This window comes from Cuculus canorus, chromosome 2 (genome assembly GCF_017976375.1).
Source record: "Cuculus canorus isolate bCucCan1 chromosome 2, bCucCan1.pri, whole genome shotgun sequence".
Lineage (NCBI taxonomy): Eukaryota > Metazoa > Chordata > Aves > Cuculiformes > Cuculidae > Cuculus > Cuculus canorus.
Genome location: NC_071402.1, coordinates 30196421 through 30220755, shown reverse-complemented (window position 1 = coordinate 30220755; position 24335 = coordinate 30196421). Strand labels below are relative to the sequence as shown.

At 35.9% G+C, this 24335-nt stretch overlaps 1 long non-coding RNA gene across 1 annotated transcript; it reads left to right on the top strand.

The window, feature by feature from the left end:
- The first annotated feature begins 4977 nt into the window (after window positions 1–4977).
- On the top strand, window positions 4978–16196 carry LOC128851386 (uncharacterized). Its single transcript, XR_008448746.1, has 4 exons — window positions 4978–5043; window positions 6907–7037; window positions 10332–10398; window positions 15792–16196. It is a non-coding gene; the product is annotated as an uncharacterized LOC128851386 (long non-coding RNA).
- The last annotated feature ends 8139 nt before the right edge of the window (window positions 16197–24335 follow it).

Genomic DNA, 24335 nt, shown 5'->3' with positions numbered 1-24335 from the left:
AGAGGGCAACACCTCCAACCCTCCTTCCTGTTCTGTCTCTTCTGAACAGCCTGTAGCCATAGATAGCAGCACTCCAGTCATGGGATTCCTCCTACTAGCTTTCTATAACAGCATTCAGGTCATACCCATCAAGTTTCAGTAACAGCAATCAGGTCATTAGAACTTTATGTGGTAAGGATGGTGGTGGTGGAGCATGAGTACTGATTTCCCAACTGCTTTTGAACAGCAGTTTTTGATGAGCTCTGTAATTTACAGAAATAAATATAGCCCTAGAGAAGTTTTGCCAGCAGTCATTGCTCCCTAATTCCCAAAGTTTCTTAATTAATAGATTGGAATTTAGGGTGCCTATGTTTAGTTGAGATAATGCCATATCCTGGAGCTGTTCTGCATTTTTTTTCCATGCAGAGTTGAATATTTGCAGACAAAAATAAGAAATATTCTCCAGAATAACAGTAATTTTGTTCCAATTGTTTTGTCTAGTCCTAAAACGGCATGACAAAAAAGGCCTGTTATTTCACCTAGTTCGTTCCCCTGCTTGTGATTGTTCCCTGAGTTTATATCTAGTAGCTGTTTGTCTATTTCTTTTTTCTTTCCCTCAGCAGCAAAGCACCCTTCCACATATACATACGTATATCCAATAATTTATTTTTTGTTTTCTGTATCTTTAACCATGGCACTATTTGACTATTCCAAAACTTTAAATAAACATATCTTTACAACGTTAATTACCTTGACAAATAAGAAAAAAAGTAAGAAAAAAGCAAGAAGAATTTGTTCTTTAAACGTAGTGTTGTTAAAAGCAATGGTTGGAACATAGGGCAGTATTACAGTATGTTACTGATATGTTCAGGATTTGTTGCTTTACTTTTAGTATGGTCTACGACATGAAGAAGATTTTCTTTTTTTTTTGAATATAAGTAACTTGCATGCAGGCAATAATTTACCAAGACAAAAAAGCAAGACCAAGTAGTGCTCTGTCTCAACAGCCTCTTACATTGTACAATACTTTTTTCTGTCTACTGTAAACCCTTAAGAAAGTTCAGTCTTTTGCAACCAGTGAATTCATATGAGTGGGTCTGGGAATGTGTTGAAAGGGAATTACTTTCATTCTGTTTGTGGAATAAATTTTGTGTTGTGTCTGACTGCTAAATAACTAGCCATTTAGAAAGATACACTTTATTATTTTCCACTAGTCTTTGTGCAGGTGCTTATCTTCTTAGTTCAGTGCTTCAAGTAATCATGGATTAAATTAACAACAATTATAAAATACACCAGAACTAATAAACACACTCCCTTCTTTCTCTGCTCAACCAGTATAATTAATTATAATGAATTATTTTACCAGTTGTGTATTCAGAATGCAAATATTCATAAATTTCCTAATGCCATCAGATACTGTGCATAACACTCTCTTTAATAAAAAATAGGTAAGTAAAGAAAATGTGCCATTTAGCATACTATAACATAATCGGTGAGACAAGTATATGGGCTATGATATAAATAATTGCTCAATATGAGAAAGGAAGAAAGAAAGAAAGAAAGAAAGAAGGAAAGAAAGAAAGAAAGAAAGAAAGAAAGAAAGAAAGAAAGAAAGAAAGAAAGAAAGAAAGAAAGAAGGAAAGAAAGAAGGAAAGAAGGAAAGGAAGAAAGAAAGGAAGAAAGGAAGAAAGGAAGAAAGGAAGAAAGGAAGAAAGAGGGGAAGGAAGGAAGGAAGGAAGGAAGGAAGGAAGGAAGGAAGGAAGGAAGGAAGGAAGGCTTGATTCTGATTTTACCAAACATGTCAGACAATCTTTGTGAGCAAAAGCAAAATTTACTGCTGTGGAATCTACTGCACTTGCAATGTGACAGCCTAGTAGAGGGGGGAAAAAATCCATACTTAACCCAGAAACAAGTCAGGTTTCCTATCAAATAGACTTTCAAAATGACAAATTGCTGGAGGCCATCATGAAACAAAACAATTGACTAATCTCAGATTCTGGCAATATTTTACATATTTCTCATTTTTCTAAACTAGAGCTGCTTGTGTTTTCTTTTTGTTTTTAAAATATAAATTTCAACATTATTTAAAAGTTTAATTTCTGAATGTATAGTTAACATTCAGTTAATTCAATTAGAATGGCCTCACTATGCATGGATCATGCAAGACTTACTGTCTACTCTCATGTAATTTTAATTTTTCTCCTACATATGAAATTCCTAGAGCTAAAACATTTTACAAAATTGCACACATGCATAGACTGAGTAAATCTGAAGGGTCCCATTGCCTGTAGTGTTCGTAGGGTCAAAAACATTTTAAAAATTTTACTAAGAATTTGTTAAGAAGCACAAAATGTGTGGCATCAGCAAGAGGACAGCCAAGGGCTGTCAAGCCAAGGACTATTCATCTCAGTTTCCCACTTGTGATGCTGAGGCTGAACTACTGTGTGGAATTCTGAATTCCTCAGTAGAAGAAAGTCAAGGGTGGCTGAAAGAGAGTTGAGTAGTAAAGGCTGGAGAAGGCTGAAGGAGAATGTCATCTGTGTTTTCAACTCACTATTTTTTGGTTGCATGAAAGGTGGAGCCAGATTGTTCTCAGAGGTGCAGGTGAGGAGATAATGGTCATAAGCTACAACAAAGGAAATTCCCATGAAACTCAAGGGGAAGAGTTTTCCTCAGAAAAGTGGTTATTCATAGGGACAGAGGCCCCAGGAGGCTGTGGAAATTCCCGTCCCTGGATATACAAAACTTGACTGGAAAGGACATGTCCTGGGCAACATGTTCAAGCATTGACTTACTTTGAGCTGGAGGATGGATTAGTTGACCTCCAGAGCTACTTTCCAGCCTAAAACATGCAATAGGTTTATGAATTCAAGAAGGGCACGTGGGTTTTATAGAAGCTGGTGTGTATATAAATCTCTGAAAACTAAAACCACTGAAACCATATATTGCATAATCACTCCATGTTTTTTTATTTTTGTGGAACTTTAGGCATTTTATTCACAGACCCCATTCTTTTAGTTAGAAATATCAAGATAAATCCTGAATCTTTGCTTTCTGAGTGCTAAGGTGGAGAAACTCTGTTCTGCTCATACCACCAAAACATAACAGTGAACTAGATTTATGTTCTTTCACTTAAATTTTAATAATACAGTCAAAGTCTGTTTTATTTCAACAACATAAATCCTGGATCATTATTAGAATTTTTCCTCATGAAAGATGAGATAATTAATCATTTCTTTATCTTTCTTAAAGTAATGCAAATAATTCTTATTCTTCAGTTCTGACCACTATTTTTCAAAACCAAACTTAAATTTTTTGGAGATAATTCTGGAAATGTCTCTAAAGCTGTTTCCATTGACATAAAGTTTCAATTAAACGGAAGAGCATTGCAAAAAATACATAGTCTCCTGCTTTCAAGGAAAGATGAATAGAAAATATCTGAAAAAAAACCCCCGTTGGAAACCCATACTTTTAAAGCTTTACAATAAAAATGTAGTCTTTAGTTTTTACCTTCTTAGAGACTGATGTGAGTCTGATGGGTCTATAATTGGCCCGGTCCTCCTTGGAGCCTTTCTCGTGGATGGGGATGACATCAGCCTTCTTCCAGCTCGTGGGGATGTCCCCAGATCTCCATGACTTCTTAAAGATTGTAGAGAGTGGCCTTGGGATGCCATCAGCCAACTCTCTCAACAGTCTTGGGCAGATGGCATCCAGGCCATCTTTTGTCTTTTCTGACCACAGTATAAATGTGGGACAGGTTTTGTCTGGCTTCAAGAAAACCCCCAGCACAGATCAGTTGGTAAAAGCAGACGTGCTGGAACTTGTCGGGCACAGGCCCTGGGAGGGAGTGAGGTAAGAACTTTGACATGTAGGCAGCCCCTAGTTTCTCACTAATTTCTTTGTAGAATCCTTGTAAGCAAGGCCACAGTGCCCTTGAGCACAGCTGTTATAGAACAATAGGATATAGATAAAGAAGTACAAGAAACCACAAAAATGCATCTTAAGGAGGAGCTGACTTTTAAAGACGTAGCCAATAATGAGCTTGCTTTTTGCAATATGTATGAGCCTATTTGTAACTAGTATAAATATATGTTAGCTGCGCAATAAAGACGACATTTTGCTTGCATCAAGCTGCGTCCCGTCTCTCAATCCCGGCATATAGAAGCTTTCGTTTCACTCTTTTTGTTTTTGTGTTTTTAATGAACAAATATTCTGTTAGCTTCTCTCAAATTTCCAGTAAGACTACCTGTCATATTTTTGACAAATATGATTTGCTCTCTTGATATTGTGTTTATTTCTGAAGTGTCATTCTTGCCTCTGATATTATAATAATTAGCAATATATAATATGTTGTAGCAGAAAGCTGACACCGTGGACGTTATTTGAATTCCAGATGGTCTTGATTTACAGCCTGGTTCATAGCTTCCCTTATAATGATTGATAATAACTTACCTTTTAAATGTACTTGTCATAAAATGGGATCTCAAAGCACTTTTCATCAGAAACAGACAACTGTTTGAAGTGACAGGGCCTCATCAACAGGCCTGAAACAACATAGGTGACCCATGTTTGATTTGTATTGCATTGCTGTATGTACTGTTTAATCTGTAATTTCTAACATTGCTATTATCAGCAGAATTGTGCTGTGCTATAAATATATAGAATGTGAGAAAATGTGTCATAGTCGCATTATCAGTAGAATTGTGCTGTGCTATTCTTAATACATAGAGTGTGAGAAAATGCATTGTAGTCACACTATCAGTAGAACTGGGCTGTACAACCTTAATTGTAGCGTCTCCATCTGTCTCCTTATCTCCCTTTTGGGGCCTTGGCCATGCTCCAAAATGGGGGGAAATGGGTGTCTGAGACTAGAGATTCCACATTTTTTGGAATTATTTAAGTAATTTATTTAATGATGTAAAAGCTGGACACTCTTACAGTGATCTTTGGAGACCTCACTTATAAGTAGACACACCATGTAGGACCTCCCAGTTGTCCAGGAAGGCTCTCCAAAATCTTCATTGCAATAAGGGCTCCCCAGAGACTGCGGATAGGACAATTGTGGTATATCTTTCTTAATTACTTTACTTATTCTCTTGTAGTAATGATTGGACATATTGCCTTTAAAGCTCTAACTGTTAACTTGTTGTTAATCACTACTAATAATTTGTCACCTTTCTTGTTTTAATAAGTTGAGTAAAAGTTGATTTCATATAGTATTCAAGAATTTGGGCTGTTTATGCTGATTCCAGACTGTGCTTAGCACTCTGTAGTAAAACACTGCTGCACCATATTGCCAGGATCTTGAGGTTTAGTATATAAATGCAGTGTAAAAAAAATAGTGGAAGTTAAAAAGAGAAAGAAGAATGATTAGGCAGTATAAATGTCTTGAAATTTGAAATGGAATTTGTTTTTTTCCAAATGACAATTTGTACAATAACAGGTAATGGCAGCTGCTGGAGTGAGCGAGGGAGTGACGGGGTAGGGGTTTAAGTGCCAACCAATGTGAACTCACCATATTTTAAAATGATAATGTAATATAATTTAATTTGAAAAGAAGGAGAGGAATAAAGTTGATTGCACACTTGGGAAAAGGAAAGTTCTGGACAAAGCCTATCAGGCCACTTGAAGTAATTTGAAAAGCAAGTATCACTGATATAAACTGAAAAAAAGTTGTGGGAAGGACTATTTTGCAGAGATTCTATAATTTGGATATGAATCTTTCTGCTGCTTGAAAATATAGATTTTCTCATGAGCTCTACCTTCAGAATCAACATGCTTTAATAGAATGAAACAGTTGTGAATTATTTAGATGATGATCTGACCCCCTTCTTCATTTTAAAACTTTCTCGAAATTGTTTAGCATTCAAAAATTATTCTCTTTTGGCTGATGGGTCTTGATTCTAGACGACATACTTGTGTACTTATTATTACTAAGTTACTAAGCTATTACTAGTCTTGTTTAAGTATTGAGCATTGTACACATAAAATATTGTGTACAAGTCTTGTTACCTGATACTAAGAATGTAGAAATAGAGAAGAGTTCCCAGATGAGGACAACATAAATAAACAAGAGTTTGGGAAATAACCTTTATCTTCAGAGGCTTGTAATACTGAGTCCTGGGAGGAAACACTATATCATGAATATTTATTCTTCTCCTGTAACAGAAAATGAAAACTATAGAGAAAGAAATAAAAACATGCAGAAAGATCTAATTTAAAAAATTATCAAACCCATTTTAAAACTAGCTCTGTTTTGTCTTAATCGTCTCTTCAGAGAGTTGTTCTGGGAATTTACAAATCTTCTAGTGGCTAGAAAACTTGTTGTGATTTCCATCTTCAAAATGATTAAATCTATTTTTTTTCCTGCCTTAATTCTCCTGTTCAGGTACAGAGTTCATCTCCATCCCTTGAGTATACACTTACACAGGAAAAGTTTTTTGATATATCTTGCTTTTTGATCTTGACAGCTTTACAATTCCTTGATTGGAAATTCAAGTTTAAACAATTTATTTTCAACATCAGATTTGGTAACTCAGTTAAAGAGGTGATTTAGTTTCAAAACAACTCTCAAAGAGTTTGTGGAATCCCTCGACCTTGGCAAAATGAAGTTTCTTCCATAAACACATACTTTGAAGCAGTTTTTTAGGGAAAAAACTTTGTGCAGGAGAGATGAAGCTGTCACTGGTCTATTTTCATTTCAAAAGGTCCAAATATATGTACAGGATCTGGCAGAGGTAGAGTTTATATTCTTCACAGCAACCCATATAGTACTGTGTTTTGCATTTGTGACTAAAATAGCTTTGAACACAAACCAGTGTTTTGGCTGTTGCTGAGCAATGCTTGCACATCATCAAAGTGTGTGTCGCGTTTTTGTCTTTTGGTTTTTTTTGACCTGTTCCGCACTCTGGACTTTCCTCCCCTCAGCAGGTGGGCTAGACATGTGCGAGGAACTGGGAGGTAGAACAAGCAACTGACACTAATTGACCAAAGGAGTATTTCATTCCATATGATGCTGTGCTCAGTAAGAAAAGCTCAGGGAAAGGAGGAGGAAGCAGGTATGTTCAGTATTATGATATTTGTCTTTGCAAGTAACTGTTCCTTGTGCTGAGGCCTTACTTTTCAGGAAGTAGCTGAACATCTACTGTCTGAGAGATAGTTGTCGGTTAATTTTTTTTTTTTTTTCTTATATGCACGACTTTGTTTCATCTAAACTGTCTTTACCTTGACTTATGAATTTTCTAACTTTTGCTTTCAATTCTTTCCCCCATCCTGCTGAGGGGAATGAGAAAGGGACTGGACAGGGGCTTAGGTGCTGACCAGGGTCAACTCACCATGGTATCTTATTACAATCTACATTTTGAGGTCTGAGCCATTTATAAGAGGCAATACTAGTATTTCTAGCAGAGCTATAAAAGTTATTTATACTAAAGGCTCTCCTCATCTCTCCAGAGAAAATGAAAAATCTCCATGTTTTGCAGAAGCTACAATAATTTAAACCTTGTTAAAATTTAATCAGGCTTAATCAAGCTCTATAATAAGAGGCCAAAGGTGTAGTTTGTATATCACTAGCTGGGCAATATCAAAGGGAAAGAGAAAATAAATAACAGTTTGGATAGAAAGACAATTGGATGAAGAGATGAGGAACAATATCCAATAGGAGTTTTGGAGAGGTTCATAGAACTTCACCACAATCTGATGTGGAAAGAGTTTGGATTTTTTCATTCATTTTCTCTGTATTAGTTTGGTGGGTTTTTTTTCTGGAATTGTGTGGAGTGATGGAAACGATATTGTTTTTTTCTTTTGCTATTTATAGAAGCTGAGTTAAAAATTTTAAATTCTTAATCACATCTTTGATGTTCATTTGAAGATCAGTTTTTGAAAGACACATCAAATGAACTACTGTGAACTTCTCGGTAACAGTCTAGGAGTGAGAGGTAATCTCCTAATGACCTACTCCCCCTGGTCCAGGGGAGCTGCTCCTGAGCCATCCTAGTCTACAATGGGGTGGCAAATCTCAGCACACAAGGTTTTTTCCTGAGGCGGGGAAATGCCAGAGCATTGAAGAGAACCACCAGGAGAGAACACCTCTCTTGGGAGATGCTGATAAGAGCTAAGTATTACCAAAGCAACGGCAACTACCTCCATGCCTATAAAAAGGCAGCCTGGAGAGTGAACAGGAGTGCTGTGACCAGAGAGAACAAACAGGGCATCGCATGTCAGTTTTCATGGCAGGACGTGCAGGAAGGGTGTAGTCAGCCTACCAGCCCAAAAGGTGAGTTGGGTTCATAGTCATCACCATCTCAAAAGGAGCTGAGCCCTTTCCACCTGGTGGAACGCGATGTACCCTTCACTTGCCAGAATGATTCTGAGAATTGCACATTTTTCCTAATGATCACAGTACGTGTACATCTGATCAAACCAAGCCTTCCTTAAATTCCTCTCAGACTCTCCCTTCCCCTTACTTATAATTTGTTTCCCCCTTTGGCATTCTATACAACTTTACAAGAATTTACATCTTGTAACATATTTTTTCCTCTCCTTTTGCCTTAATTTTTTTTTCACATGATCTCAGTAAAGGCGGCCCTCATTTAATTTTTCCACTTTTTTTCTAATCTTTATGTGCCTAAATATACAATATCTGCTTGTTAGGCAACACTTTCATTGTTAAGTCCTTCCCCAAAACCCATTTTAGTTACATATACAGGCAAATACTAATTTACCTTTAAACCGTTCACTGCATTTCTTCCCCAGACTTCTCATCATGTCCTCCTGACATCCTTATTTGTCTCTTAAGATTTCAGGTTCTTTGGGGTACAGTTTGTCATTGCTCATTCTGTGCAGCTGGTAATGCGTTACAATTAAGGAGCAATATTAGAGTCTAAGATCTGCTTTCCATTTTCAGGCGAGACACTATCAAGACAAGAGAATATATGTATTAGTATGAGGAAAGGAATTCATGTTCTCATTTGTGATTGGCTAATGGCACTGTAAGGTGATTTGTAAACCTGATTATACCTAGTGATTGATAATGGTTAATTTAATTCAAAAAGTGCAGTGCCAAGAGTAAAAGAAGAATGAGCCAACAAAAACATCAATTCATCATGTAGATAACTCACATTCACTTTTTTGTTTCACTTTCAACTACGTTAAAATATTTAAAAATAAAGTCCTTGAACAAAGAACATCATGGTGCTAATTCAAGGCTCTATTTAGTTGAAAATTATTAAAACCCAATAGAAATGACATTTTGGTTTTAGACTGCCAACGTGAACTATATTAGTATGTCATTAATCATTGTCTCGGAGATGACACCTGGGGAAAATGATTTAGTGGAGATTAAAGCACTCAAATGTAACACTGAAAATATCACATTTACTTCCAACATCAATCAGTCAATGAAATACATATTAACAAAAAGTGACATTTATGTACATTTAAATCTGTTCATAACAAAATACACTGCTTTCTATTCAGAAAGATTGTTTTTCAAATTTTATATTAAGTTTATATTTTAAATAAAAATCTACTCTTATCAATGTCTGCAATTTAAAATCTGTGTAACAAAACACACTTGAAAGAAGACAGAAATTAGAAAGTTGTGCCAAATTGAAATGTTTGTTGGAAAAAGAAGCATTTAAAAAAGAAATATCCACCTCTCCCTATAGTCTACAGATATCGCTGCACAGCCAATATTTAACTATGAACGTTTGAAATTCTTTATGCTTTCGTAGGCTCTGCTTATGTTGTAATAATAAAAAAGCAACCAATCAAGCAAGCAACCAACTAACAACTTGGTTTTCAAATGGAAAAAAATTTAGAAAATCTCCCATGAAAGAGCTGGCAATGAAGTAAGGGCATATTAATTCTTATTTTTCAATGAGCAATAACTTTTTTATAGCTTATTTAAGTCATGTGACTTAGACTAAGTAATAAAATTGCCCTCTTTCACTCTGTTACTCTGTTTATGCTTTTTTGTATCTCTCATTTTTACTGGACTCAAGCTGTCTTAATCTTGTGGTTTCTAAATTTTTTTCCTCTATTTTTCTCTGGGAATTCATTGTTAAAACTGAAGAAAGCAGAAAAATTGCTTTTTTTTCTAAAAGAGATGTTGTACTTATTTTTGCCAGAGGATGGAAAATCAGTTGTTTTCTGCTCTTTAGGTTTTTAAGCATGAAATACTGTCCTGATACCAGAAAACTGTATCTATTACTAAGAAATAAAATATTAAGTCCCTGTAAATTAAAAACATGCATATTTGGTATACTGTTTTACAGTTTTACAGATAAAATTAGAAGTGTTCAATACTCAGTTTTGCTGCATTTTAAAAATTATTATTTTTTTCTCCTTAGTGAAAGCTGTTATCTGTTTCATAGTGGAAAAGTTCTAAGAAATCTCAGTATGTTTTCCTCTATTCTGGTAAGTGATTACCTCCTCCATCCTCCCCACTTGCACTACAGCAGTGTGTAGAAACATAATTTCTTGGCAATTTCAGAGAAACATGTCTATAAATAACCATATATACTAAATGTCACAAAGATGCACACTATTCCATAGCTTTTATTACACAAATATGATTTTAAAACTGTGTATATTATATATGCACGCAATACAATTAAACATATTAAAAAGCACACAGTAATAAATAGAGAACTTTATAATACTGTTTCAGAGAGAAACTGCAAGTTCATTTTCAAAATTAATGGTTACCATGGCATCCATGAAATAAATATGATTCAGATCTTTGGACATGCAGAGGCAGTTGAAGGAGGTGAGAATGAATTGGTACTTACAACGTCAATTTTCAAAGTACATCTGAAAAATACTAGTGACTATCTAGTTTCACTAGTCAATAAAACACGAGCGCCCTGGAGTTGAGGTATATTTGCTTTGTTAAATTTAACAGTAAGAATTGTCACTACACATCAACAATCCACAACAGGGAGGAGTTTGAACAGCTACAGCTACAAACAAAAAAATTATTTGAGAAACGAATATTTCTTCTTCCTAAAGATGTCATCCTCAATACTGTTTTTCCTCATGCTGGCAGTAGTGGCACTGTGAGAAGTAAACGTTTGTGCCTCAGTGAGGGCTTTGGGAATATGAGATGCCTAGCAGAAAGGCAATGAGAGAAAGTACAGATAGCTATAAAGTAAAATGAGTTATTTTAGAACTGTCATTGGGAGTAGAACCTACAACCTGAAGTCTGATCTAATCTAAAGCAAGTAGTTCCTAAATGTAGCTTTCATTCCTGGGTTTAAAAACATGCGTTTCCTGTGCAGAGGCACCACATCATCAAGAATTCAGTGATGTTTCAGGATCAGAAGAGGTCTGGGTATTCTTTGGAGGGCAGAAGCACAGCTCAATTTAGTTGTTTGTATTTTCAAAGAGACATAGGCTTCCTTTATTGCTGAACAATTTAGTTCTTCAGCAGACTAGAAAAAGCACAACTGCTGGCAGAATTGATGCTTTTTCCTTTAAATGACATTGAAGCCTTTCCATCAGCTCCAAAGAGTCCACCCTGAACAACTGCCTTACTTTCCTTTTTGGCTAGATAAGAACTATAAAGTTTGTAAAGCAGAATGCTCATAAATAAAGGTGCTTTATGAACACATAGCAGAGCTCAGAAAGATACAAACTGAGAAGATAGCACAGTAAGCGTAGTATTTCTCCAAAGCTATGTGAAGAGTGGTAACAGCAAGCCTCTGTAGGCTTTCCTACTGCTTGACTCTTTTTAGTGGTGCAGAACGTGTTTTAAGAAAAAAAAAAATCACAAACAAAATGAAGCAAACAAAGCCACAAACCACTGCATTTCAGCCAAGGCGAGAATAAACTCAACCAGAAAATAGCATGTGCTATTAGAACACAGAATTGATCCACTAACCAAATGAAAAGAATCAAGGATAGCTCAAGGTACTACAAGTATTAATATTTAACAGAACATATTTTGCTTGAGATAAAGGTCAGGAATTCGCTTACAGTACCATTATAGCCAATGTGAAATTTAGCATTGATGGAGACTCAAACTGTAGCTGGCTGCTATAGGTTGCTACAGCAACCTGTAAAGGTTGAAAATGAGGTTCAATGAAGTCAAAAGTCAGGAAGCTGAAGGTAGGAAATAATTCTGTGTTCAATTTACAGTGTTCTACCAGACTGGTATACTTCTGATATTTTAAACAGTAAAACTAAAGTAACTTCATTTGTCTATGTATGATTTTACTACAGAAATATGAAGTATTTAATACATCAATATGTATTTTGTTCTACAGCAAGCTGAGGTAACTTGTTTTCTAAATATTTATTAATATATTAATGAAAGGGTAATGAACAGTTTCCATGGACTGTAACTATAAAATTAGCTTTTGAGTGAATATTGAAGTTGAATCCTGATATTCAAACCAGAATATTTTGTCTTTAGGCTCTGTGAGGTTTTTTATATTTGAAAAAAAAAATAATTTCCCTGTTCATTTGTGAATGAAGGTGTTCTTCAGCATGGAAAGAAATGACTTTTAAAGATGTTCTTGGATAGTAGGGGGTCTTTTCTGGGCTTAATAAGAAACGTGTTTTGAAAGCACTTTTTGCAGTTTAACACATTTTCTAACATTCTTTGGGAGGTAGACTTAATTATTATAGTCTGTCACTGTTTCTTTTTCCAGTCTTCTCTGTTTCCATTCCATGAAGAACAACAATTTTCACATATGTCCTCTAATTCATTAGTCCCTTAGGATGAGACGCCAATGATTCCTCTCTCTCTTTGTCATTTATCCATTGGTCTAAGTGATGATTGATGTTTCATAAAATAGCCTCTTACAAAACCTTTTACTATTTTCTGGAATTTTGTCTGACATCATTGGCCCATCTATCTCAAGCAAATTACAGAGTAAACACACGAATCCTATTCTGCTGTAGAATAAATGATTAAGAGTATGGAATTCATATTAAACTTTAACAGCAATATTAGATAATGCCATTAGGAAAAGAGATGTATGAAACAACACAAACTTAAAAACAGTAGAAAAGAAAATTCATATGGTAAACTTTCCAGGCCCTGATTTTTTGTTGTGTTGTTTTTATAGACCTGACCACGATTTCTGCTTCTTAAATGTCTAGCAGGTTTTGCTTTTAATGTTCTCTGTAGTACACATGGCTCAGCATCACCAGTACACTACTGAGAGTATTCAGTTCCCTCAATAGAGACTTGATTTTCAAAACCTCTTTCATAAATCCAGGTAGAACAGGTCAACAGACATATCCTCACCACCTGACATGTTTCTAAACACAACTTTTCCCCAAATTTACTTAATTCCCTGATAAGATGTTGACAGGGTAAAACCAATGTCCTTTGTGTCATTACTCAAAGTTCTCTTCCCACTTTTGTAGAAAACTAAAGAAAAGATATAGTAGTTTTCTACATTTTCCTCCCTATTCCTATTTAAATCTTATTAACACCTTTTTGCACCACTCTTTTCTCATAAAAGAGCCTGAATCCTGTTTACTGAGAACTTCCCATTTTAGTCACATTCATCTTTTTATGTTTCAGAGTTACAAGTATTTTCAAAAGCAACAATTCAGCAAAATGTTGATTTCTTACTGGCTTCTTACTCTGTGGCTTGTGTAATGAAATAGCCAGCCACTTTTGACTACTCTTTTTATGGATACTAATATACAGTATGCATTAGAAGTGAACTTTGCTCATCTTAAAGCTCTGCATTTAGATGACTGAAAATACGCATATCAGAAAATGACAGAAAGCCAGTTCCTGTGCAACCTTGGTGGGATGACCTTTACAATATGTTATTGTCTGTGCAATATTCACAGTCTCTTCAAACTGAGATTTTATGTTTGTGCAAGATGTACCAAAATACCTAATGCAATCATCACCTGTATTGCAAGTAATAAAAAGGAAGAAAAACAGATCAAAAGAGAGGAAAAGAGGGGCACACCAAGATCAACAGAGATTTAGGGATGGCTGAACCACCTTCTCAGGGATTTTTCAACTCCTGTGACAGTAATGGTTCAATCATATATTTGTTTGCCAATATTGCGAAAGCAATCACAGGTTCAACCAATTTTCTGTAGTGTATTAAAGACTTTTCTTGTTTGGTTTTTTTTTTTTTTAAATAATCTCTCCTTTTCACATGATAGTACTGCAATCAAAATTATATATATTGAAGTTATTGCTTTACCCTTAAATTCTTCATATGCTCTTTGTGCAAGTGGCTTTCAATTAAGCAGATCTCTGAATCATACAGTCAAACTCTTAGGATAAAAACTTCTATTAAAAGTGAGCCTTTACAATGGAAGTTCTGGGCAATTTTCACCTTGCAGATTCTGTCTCCCATTTCAGTTCTTAATAGCTATAAACCGAAGCTTTAGTCTGCAGGTTTAGACCAGTAGAATCATATAGGCTTTAAAAGAGTGGAAGCACATTCAGAATTTAGCTTACAGATCACCCTCTTTATTTTATACACTAAGTACAAATCAGAGTCTGGAAACAAACTATGAGTGTCTAAAAATAGCTTATTATCCAGTATGGATCATCTGACTTCAGTGGCTATAATTTTCTCTTACTCACTGTTCGATTAGTCCTTCTGCTAACTTCTCAGAGGGAACAAGAAATAGATCATATTGTTGCAAGCTAGGGGCAAATTGAGTGAGAGTTTTACAGAAACTGATTTCCTTACTGGATCTTGCGCTTTTCATTTCAGTTTTAAAACTTTTCTATTTCCACCAATTTTTTAAACTAGGACACTTTTTATTCTCTAGAGTAAGCAAACTAATATTGAGCAACAGCATGAAAGAACACCTGTGCTGTAATGAGATAACAGATTTCCCAAATGAATATAGAAAAGGAACATATTGCCTAACTAACCTCTCTACCTTTTTGAAAGAGATAAGAAATGAGGACAATGGTAGCTGAGATGAGAGCGTTTACCGGGTTTTTCTTAATCCTTTGGCAAATTATTGGAGCATATTTTGTTTTTCTTTAGCAGTCAAAGTGAAAAAGGTCAAGCAGTAAATATCTGGTTTGTAAAACTATCATATGAAGATGGTTTTCGTATGAACAGGACATTGAACTACTCATCATGTACAATCCAAGCAGGTAGTGGTATGTAGATGGAAAGAATGTACCAAATGCATTTTATAAAATCACTTATGAAATCCTCTAGTTACACATAAATTTCTTGGCAGAAAATCCAATTGAAAACTTACTGAATTTTCTGATGATTCAGAACTTTGAACAAGTGGTTAATGAAGACTGCATGCATCAAAAGGAGTCTAGGTAGATAAGACTCAACTGTATAATTGGCTTCACACATGGCAAATGAAATCTAACATTGAAGAACCTCAGGTATCACACATACAATTTCAAGAATATAGTAACTAGAAATTGAATAGACCTGCTCTGAAAGAAGGAGATTTTGAAAAGTGCCTGTAAATTAAAAGAGATAGCAAAAACTAAGCCTAAAAAGTGTACAGAATACTGGGCTGGAGCTGATGTAGAACACTCTTGGATAAAATAGTAATGAAAAACTTTCAATTTTTCTAACACAATGAAAGCACTTATTGGAGAAGATAGGCAAATATCAGTTCCAGTATGGCAGCATGAATTTTATGTAATTAGTTAGTACTTAGATTTGGTTCAGAACAATTATGCAATATTGCTCTCAATTTCAGGAGTCTAGGATGAAATCTTGACCTTGAACATGGTAAGAGCTTTCAAAGATGTCAGACATGATACTTTGTTTAAAAACATCAATATGAAACTGAAACAGACAGGCTGCTAAGTAATTTTACTTTCTTCATTTCAGCTGGAGGCCGTGTAAAACTGGAAGACACCAAATGATGGTGTCCAATCATCTTTTGCTACTTGTGTTCCCACCTGTCAGAAAAAACCTACAAGGCTGCCCTCACCAAAGATTCCTTGGTTGTCACAGAAATTTTGGATTTTATTAAGGCTGAATGCTTATTGTTAATACTTCTAAAGATGGTACTGCTTTTAAAGTCTGAGTTTGAGAAAAGAAATGAGACCGCTGCAGTAACTTCTATATCAAATGTGGCAGATTCATCATGGATATACCTATTTGCTCTATTTCCTTTTTTCTTTGATTGTCTTCTAGATAACTGAATTGCAAAAGTTGAATAATAAGGAATTGTTTACCTTCTATATATGCAGAACAAATAAAATACATCCCCCTAGCATAGTGACTAATGATCTACAGGCTTTAAAATTAAATTAATAAACTAATTAAACATTTATCTTACATGCATCTGCATTGTTGCTGTGTTTATCAAATTGACTTTTCCACATGGCGGTGAAAGCTTGTTAAGTGTGTTTATAAAATACATTTTGAAGTTACTTGCACACTCCCAAACTCTGTGCACTCAATAATTACTAAAATTATTTATATTTAAAAATATACGATTTCAAAAAAAACGAGTAACATTCCCACAGGAAGTCCTTATTGAGATTAAACTATAGTGTGTTTAGTGTTAAATGTAGACTACCAGTACCAAGAGAAGTGTAGTTTTCACCTTGAACATTTTATGAATAATTCTATAATGTCATAATATCGGAAATGGAATGGGGAAATCATGGAATGGTTTGGATTGGAAGGGATGTTAAAGATTATCTAGTTCCAATCCCCATGCCATGGACAGGTACACCTCCCACTGGACCAGGCTGCCTATGGTCCCACACAACCTGACTTTGAACACTTTCAGGGAAGGGGCATCTACAACTTCCCTGGGCAACCTGTTCCAGTGTCCTACTACCTTCATCGTGAAGGATTTCTTCTTAATGTCTAATTTAAATCTACCCCCTGTCAAATTTAAAGCCACTTTCCCTCACCCTATCACTACATCTCTCCCCTCTCAGGTATTGGAATGTCACTATATGGTCTTCCTGGAGCCTTCTCTTCTCCAAGCTGAACAACCCAAACTCTCTCAGCCTGTCCTCATAGCAGAGTTGTAGCCCTCCTCTGGACCCATTCCAACAACTGCATATATTTCTTTATGTTTGGGATTCCAGAACTGGACATGGTATTCCAGGTGGGGCTTCACAAGAGTGGAGCAGAGGGGGAGAATAACCTCCCTTGACCTGCTGGCCACGCTTCTTTTGATATAGCTCAAAATACAGTTGGCCTTCTGGGCTGCGAGCATACATTGCCAGCTCATGCTGAGCTTTTCATCAAGGTTGAGGAGAGAGGTTGCCAGTGAAGACTGAAGCAAAAAAGTTGAGTTCCTCAGCCTTCTTCTTGTCTGTGGATAAGGCATCACCATTTTCGTTCATCAGTGGGGGTATGCTTTCTTTAACTTTTCTTTTCCAGTTGACATACCTGTAGAAGCCCTTGTTTGTTTTTTTTTTTGATCAAATGGATTCTGCAACATCAGTTGGGCAGAATGTGAACCTTAGGGATGTCCATGGCATCACTAGAAGGAACACACAAATAGGGATATAATAACAAGGGGTGGGTGGACCTTTTGTAAAAAATCACCTATCTTCCTACAAAAAATAATAAGAATTTTTTTTATTTGTTTTTCCTGTTATGCAAAAATTATCAGGATATATTAAAACTTTACTTTGAAAACAACAAGGATCTAACAAAAATTTTCTAGGTTGATAATTTCCAATTTCTTCATTAAAAAGATCTAACTGAAAAAAGCATGAGAGTGTTACTTGAAAAACAGTCCCTCCCCGAGTCAGAACGGCTTAAGTCTTTTAGTGGAATTGAAATGTCTTCTGGATGAAAAGGGTAGAGCTCTGCCTGAGCTCATCAGCACAAAATGCCTTAACACAGAACTTAATCTTAATGTTATCAAACATTTAAGAGGCCTTAACAAAAAATGTAGTCTTAACACCATCAAACATTCTGTGGTTATCTGTTGATTTCCCGTCTCCTAAGAACTGATTAAATAATGCATTTCTCATTGTTAACTTGAAAACATAAAAATTGATAAGTTTGTACCAAACAAAATAACTAATTTGAACTGAAATTAATATGCTGTAATACAGTAATAAGAATTTATTTTGTATATATATGCACACATATATATATATATATATAATGTGTTGCATAAGTTAAAATGATTTTGCAGAAGTAACATACCTTTAACTTTTTTTATAACTTTTAGGATAAATTCCTTTTATGTTTATAGTTTTGAATTTATTATTTTTCTGGACATTTCAATGTTTCTAGCCTAAATGAAGCATTCAGGATATATAATTCAATCCTCTGTATAAGGATAATTATTAAGTGATATGATGGCTAGTTTTTAAATCCCAGCAGATTGTTAGCTGTGATCAGCAATATCCTCTGTAGAATATATAACACAGTTTCAATTTAAGTATAGTCAGAAGTAATTACAAATTATTTCCATAAACCGCAAGGATTCTAAAAGGTTCTTATGCCAGCTGAACTCAACATCATTTCTCAATGGCAGACATTCTATTCCAAAAGTATAAAAGTATGAGTATAAAAGTCATTCTGAAAACAATTTTTGTAATTATAAGGAACATTCAAAATAGGAAAAGATGATGCTGAAGTTTTTTGATTATGTTGGTATTATCATTACACATGTCATAATGAATGTAAAACTTTATAGATCCTATTTAAAAACACAGTACAAGTTAACTCTTGACAACTATGTTCTTTGTATTATTTTAGTGCACCTTTTTCCATTCAGTGTACAATATAGTATCTGAAACTAAAATATTTTGTAATAACTATTTTTATTTGTACCTCTGACATAACTCTGTTAAAGACATCTCAAATGTCTTTAAAATAACCAGTCACAAACCCATACTTAAATTACCTCAGAAAATATGGGTAGAGTGGACAGGAAGCTTTCCCCTTACTGAACTGAGTATAGAAGTCTAACAGCATAGAATATAAGAAATATTCAACTAAATATACCTTCCAGAAAGAATAATAGGAGACCAAAGTTTATTTTTGTTGTACTTTTTTAATATCCAATAAAGACCTACTCACAGTTCACATACAGAGACATGTATTAAAACACTACACAATATAGGAAATATTAGCTAAAAATCACCTAAAGTCATTGTAGAATCCTAGAATAACCGAGGCTGAAAAAAACTTCAAAAGATGATTTGGTCCAACTTCTGCTGGGAAAGGGAGCCTAGGTGAGAATTTCTAGTACCCTGTCCAGTTGTGTCTTGAAAACCTCCAGAGATAGGGACTCTACCATATTCCTAGGGAAGTTGTTGCAGTGAACTATTGTTCTTACTGTAAAAAAAAATATTTCTTACATTGATATAAAGCTTCTCTCAATGCACCTTTTACCGGTTGCTCCTTATCGTGTCCATATGGCTCCTTCTGAAGAGAGAGTCTCCATCTGTTTTGAAACCACCTTTTAAGTACTGGAATATCGTGAAACTTTCCTCACAGGGCAAGTCCTCCAGCCCTTTGATCATCTTTGTGACCTTCCATTGGACCTTGTCCAGTCTGCCCATGTCTTTATTGGACTGTGGAGACCAGCACTGGACACAGTACTCCAGTGCTGCCTGACCAGTGAGGAGTAGAGCAGGATGAAGCCAGGTTGGACGGGGCCTTGGGCAGCCTAATCTAGTGGGATGCGTCCCTGCCCATCACAGGGGGTTTGGAATTAGATGATCTTTAAGGTCCCTTCCAACCCAAACCATTCTATGATTTTATGATTCATGCCCTTTGGATGCAGCCCAGGCTCTGATATGCCTTTGTTGCTGCCATGGTGCACTGCTGCCTCATGTTTGGCTTGTTGTTGTCCACCAGGAGCCCTAGGTCCCTTTCAGTAAGCCTTCTTCCCATCACAGAGTTCCTAGCCTGTAATGTGCTTTTTGTTTATGTCATCCCAGGTGCAGGACTTACCACTTGCCTTTGTTTAACTCCGTATGTTCTTGCTTACCCACTCTTCCAGCTTGTCGAGTCTCTTCCATTCTGGCATGTTCAACCCATTGGATGGTGAGTTTGGCATCATCAGCAAACTTGGCAAGGTTGACTTCAGTCTCATCATCCAGACCATTTATGAAAATGTTGAACAGTGAGGAACTCAAAATCCCTCCCTGGGGGACCTAACATGAGGATCTTCAAGGACGAGTAAAAACCCTTAATCACCTCCCTTTGAGAACAACTCATCAACAATTTTCCTCCCGTGCTGCACCTATATAATCTGTATCTTGTCAGTTTGTCCAGGAGAAGGCTATGAGAAAGTGCGTTGAATACTTTGCTGAAGTCCAGGTAAAAAACTCCCACTGCTCTCCTCATGTCAATAGATGTTATTCTGTTGTAGGACGTGATCAGGTGAGTCTGGCATGATTTTACCCTTGGTAAATTTGTAGGCCCTGAAACGATATTTATTTATGGTATCAAAGCACTTTGAACAACAAGGCTCTGAAAGCAAAATAAGAAAGTATTGAATGTGTCTTTTTTTTTGTTGTTGTTGCATTTTATTGTTATTACCAAATAACTTCAAGAGAGAAAATGGGGAAAAGGAGCTTGGATTTATGGCATTTTTGTGACACTTGTTTTCACTAATGTTTTCGGTGAAATTACACTTTTTGAAGAACTTTCAAGAATAAAGGTGACTTCTGGTATTTGTGCTTTTCAAGTAACCAGTTTTGATACACATTTCTTTGCAGATATGTTCTTAGTGTGTGAGAAGAAAACATGCGTTAATCTACTGACCATCAGATGAAGAGTAAAATGTTTCCCCCAGGCATGCTGGGCTGACTCTGCAGATCTACAACAACTATCATGTACTCCTAGGATTTCCAGCACTGCCAGATTAACCTGAAAATCTGCTGTGGACGTGCCTAAGGTCAACAATATATGTTCATAAACAGATTTATTCACCTCCTTTGATCTTACAATGAGGCGTATATTCTTGTCACTGTAGTAAAGAAGTGTCTCTTTCACTACTTCTTAATTCTCAAAGGAGTTGTCATACTTGTGTCTGCTGCCCTGCTCAGCTGACAGCTTGTCAACTACTATGAAAGGTATTCAGAGCACAGGGGAAAATATAAACAATATAATCTATTTGTTAGTTTATAACTTAATGTTCATCAGCTAACAATTAATTTTAAAACTTCAGCTATAATGTTTAAAATTCCTTTAAACTTATTACTATAATTACTGTAAATTTTCTTGAAATCCACATACATATCAATCCAATATATTGCTGATTCTGAGGGATTGTTTACTAGCTTCAGAGCAATGACTTCTTGCTTTAATAATCCCCTGGAATCAGAACAAGCTTTTCTTCAAGTGTAACCCTTTTCAACATTTATACACTATAATCCAGTACTCTTTCATCCTTGAAAAAAGAGTGAGCATATTCAGCCCTTGAAGCCTTTTCTAATAGGACTTTTAATCCCCAGATAAGCTTTATATTCTCCCCACCCCCACCAACAGTTTCTGCCCGTGGTTACAAACAACATGACAAACCTGAGCTTCTGATAAAGTGTGTAATTGAACCATTACAAGTCTTAAAACATAACAAGCCCCTCTGCTTAAGGACCTTAAGTTCTTGCTAGAGTGTTTTAAGCAGTCTTTATAGGTGTACTTTCTAGATCACAAACCTACATCATTATGTTGTTACAACTGTTATCTATTTCACTACAGCATTGCTTTTTTCACATTTATTAATCTAAAATGGATGTAACAAACTGACAATAAATTTTCTTCTCCTTTGTGGTGTGCTAGCTGTGGTTAGCATCCAAAATCCCACTAAATGGTTTGCTTATTTTCCCACTCAGCAGGACTGGAGGGAATAGGAAGGACAAGAGCAAGAAAGTGCAACGGTTGACATAAAGAAAAGCAAATGAATTACAGCACTGTCGTGGGCAAACCAGACTTGACCTGGGGAAAATGTACATAATTTATTGCCAATTAAAATAATATTGAAAAAAAAAAAAAAAAGGAATAACGTGGGTAGTGGGAAACAAAAGACATTAACACAATGCTTTTCTTTCCCCCTTTCTCAGGCTCAATTCTACTCCTCTACCCCTTCATTATCAGTGCAGAGGGGATAGAGAACGGAGAGTGACAGTCAGTACATGGTGGTTTCTCTCTGTTGCTCTTTGCTCCTCACACATTTCCTCTGCCGTGGCATGGGCTCTCCATGGGCAGCAAATGCTTTATGGAAATCATCTGCTTTGACGTAAACCTCCACAAGCTGCAGGGGAATCTGCACTGGCACCTGGAGCTACTCCTCCTTCTCTGACCTCAGTGTCTGCAGGGCTGTTTCTCTCACATCTTTTTTCTCACTCCAATCTTCCTGCTCAGCATTTTGGCTTTTCTAAAACACGCCATCACAGACCCACCATCAGCTCGGTGGAGGGGTTCAGCTGTGCCCTGAAATGTATCTGTTGGAGGTGGTCAGAGCAGACTGGAACTGGCTGAGCCTACCCTCACAGATGCCACCCTGCAACCCCCTCTGCCAACACCTGGGCACCAACTCCCAGTACAGCTTCTATGTCTGCAATCTCAGTGTACCTATAAGGCATTTTCACTTCTTCTGCTGCCTTTGCACTATGTACATAGATTGATACCACATCAGAAAAAGACCTGTATAACTTACTGTTCAGAGTGCATTTCATGCTGAGACAGTGATTCATAGATACACCCTGCATAGATACACCGTGAAAAGCTGCAAATTAAGAGAGGTGTTCACAGCTTCTCAACAGGTACCTGAAACTGGAACTTCTGAAGATTCTCCATTGGTAATACGCTATTGAAAATGACAGTGTTAATTTTCAGATTTATTGTATGGCAAAACAAACAACTACAGATTTATGAAATGCTGTCTGCGATTAAAATTTACTTAAATACGTAAGTGAGCCTTATACGTTATTCTTTTGCATATTTTTCATTTGTAGGACCTAAACAGCTGAAGTTTTAGTTACAGTCCCTTACTGAGAATTGAACTTTAGCATATTTCATCATTTGTTTATTTACAGGAGTTTCTGGTGCACATATTGTGTGTACTCATTGTTGAGGTGAAACAGTCCTGCCTAGGAATGTGTGCAGTATGTTATTCCATACAGTAAAAGAACTGATCATTGCTAGAAAATATGATTTGCTTAAGAAAAAAAAAATACAGACATGATAATACAGGCAGGAAATACTTCGTAGAATAATTATAAATGCTTATGATATCATGTGTTCATGCTAAAATTGAAGACTTCTGAACCAGGCTATATGATTATTGAGTGTGAGTGTATACACAGCATTCAACTACCATGTTCTTTTTAGAAAACATACTGTTAGTGTATATCATATACTAAATGTCTGGGGGAAAAAAGGAGAAAAAAAATTACAAAAAAGTCAAAACACCAATGCCAAGGGAAAGACCTTGGCCCTGGAGCAAATCCTCTTCTTTTCACAGAAAACCTAGCAATTTATGATTAGTGATTGTGAGAACTTGTGTGTTACTCCAACAGCTTTTATAGGAAATGCCTGTTACTGATAAAGCTAATTTGTTTGGAGTTTTAAACTACTTCTTTTAAATTCTTTTTTAAACAAGACTGATAAAAACAGTGAAAATAACTGTCCGTGTGGAGTGGGCTTTCATTCAGTGTGGATTAGAGTGAAGGTAAGGGACTTCCTTTTGTGTTAAAAAAGATAAGTGGTGAAAAGTTGCTAAATCTCTGATCTTAGCTATCTATATACCATGTTCTCATTGCTTATAAAGACATGAAGATTGACAAAGCAGAGCAGAGTCCTTTGAGGGGAATTTCTGTTTGCTGGATTGTTTAGCAAAACAGTTGTGCTTGAAATGTGAGCAAATGCTTCTGTCTGGAACATATATTCATGTTCAGCTGATGACAAAGTAGTAAGGTGAAAATATTCTTATTTCAAGGTTTCTATTAATCATTAATTTGAACAAGAGGGACTATTACTGTAGTCTCATATGGCAATAGCACATTTATGCAATAATTTCCGTATCAGACACTATAGTGACATGGGGAAGTTTTCAGAATTTCTTTGCAGTTTACCTCTGTTTGATTTACGGCACAAAATCAGACCAGTATGAAAAGAAACCAGGATGATCAAGTTGCATATAAAGCTAAACTACATGGCTTTGTTATTTCAGCCTTGAATCTCTCTGCATTCCCTTTGATGCTTCTTTCTTACGTCATATTCGAAATCTTAATAATGAGATTTAGAAAAGGGCATAAGTGCTACCTGGAGTACAGCCATTTCCTGCTATGATATCTGTGATGAACACTAACATCTTACTGACAAAGACTGTAGATTTGTAGCTCAGCTAATATGGCATAACTTTTACAGCAAAAGCCCACAGGCTTTGTGTTATGCTATCAACATAAAACTTCAGGACTTGTCAGGCTTTAC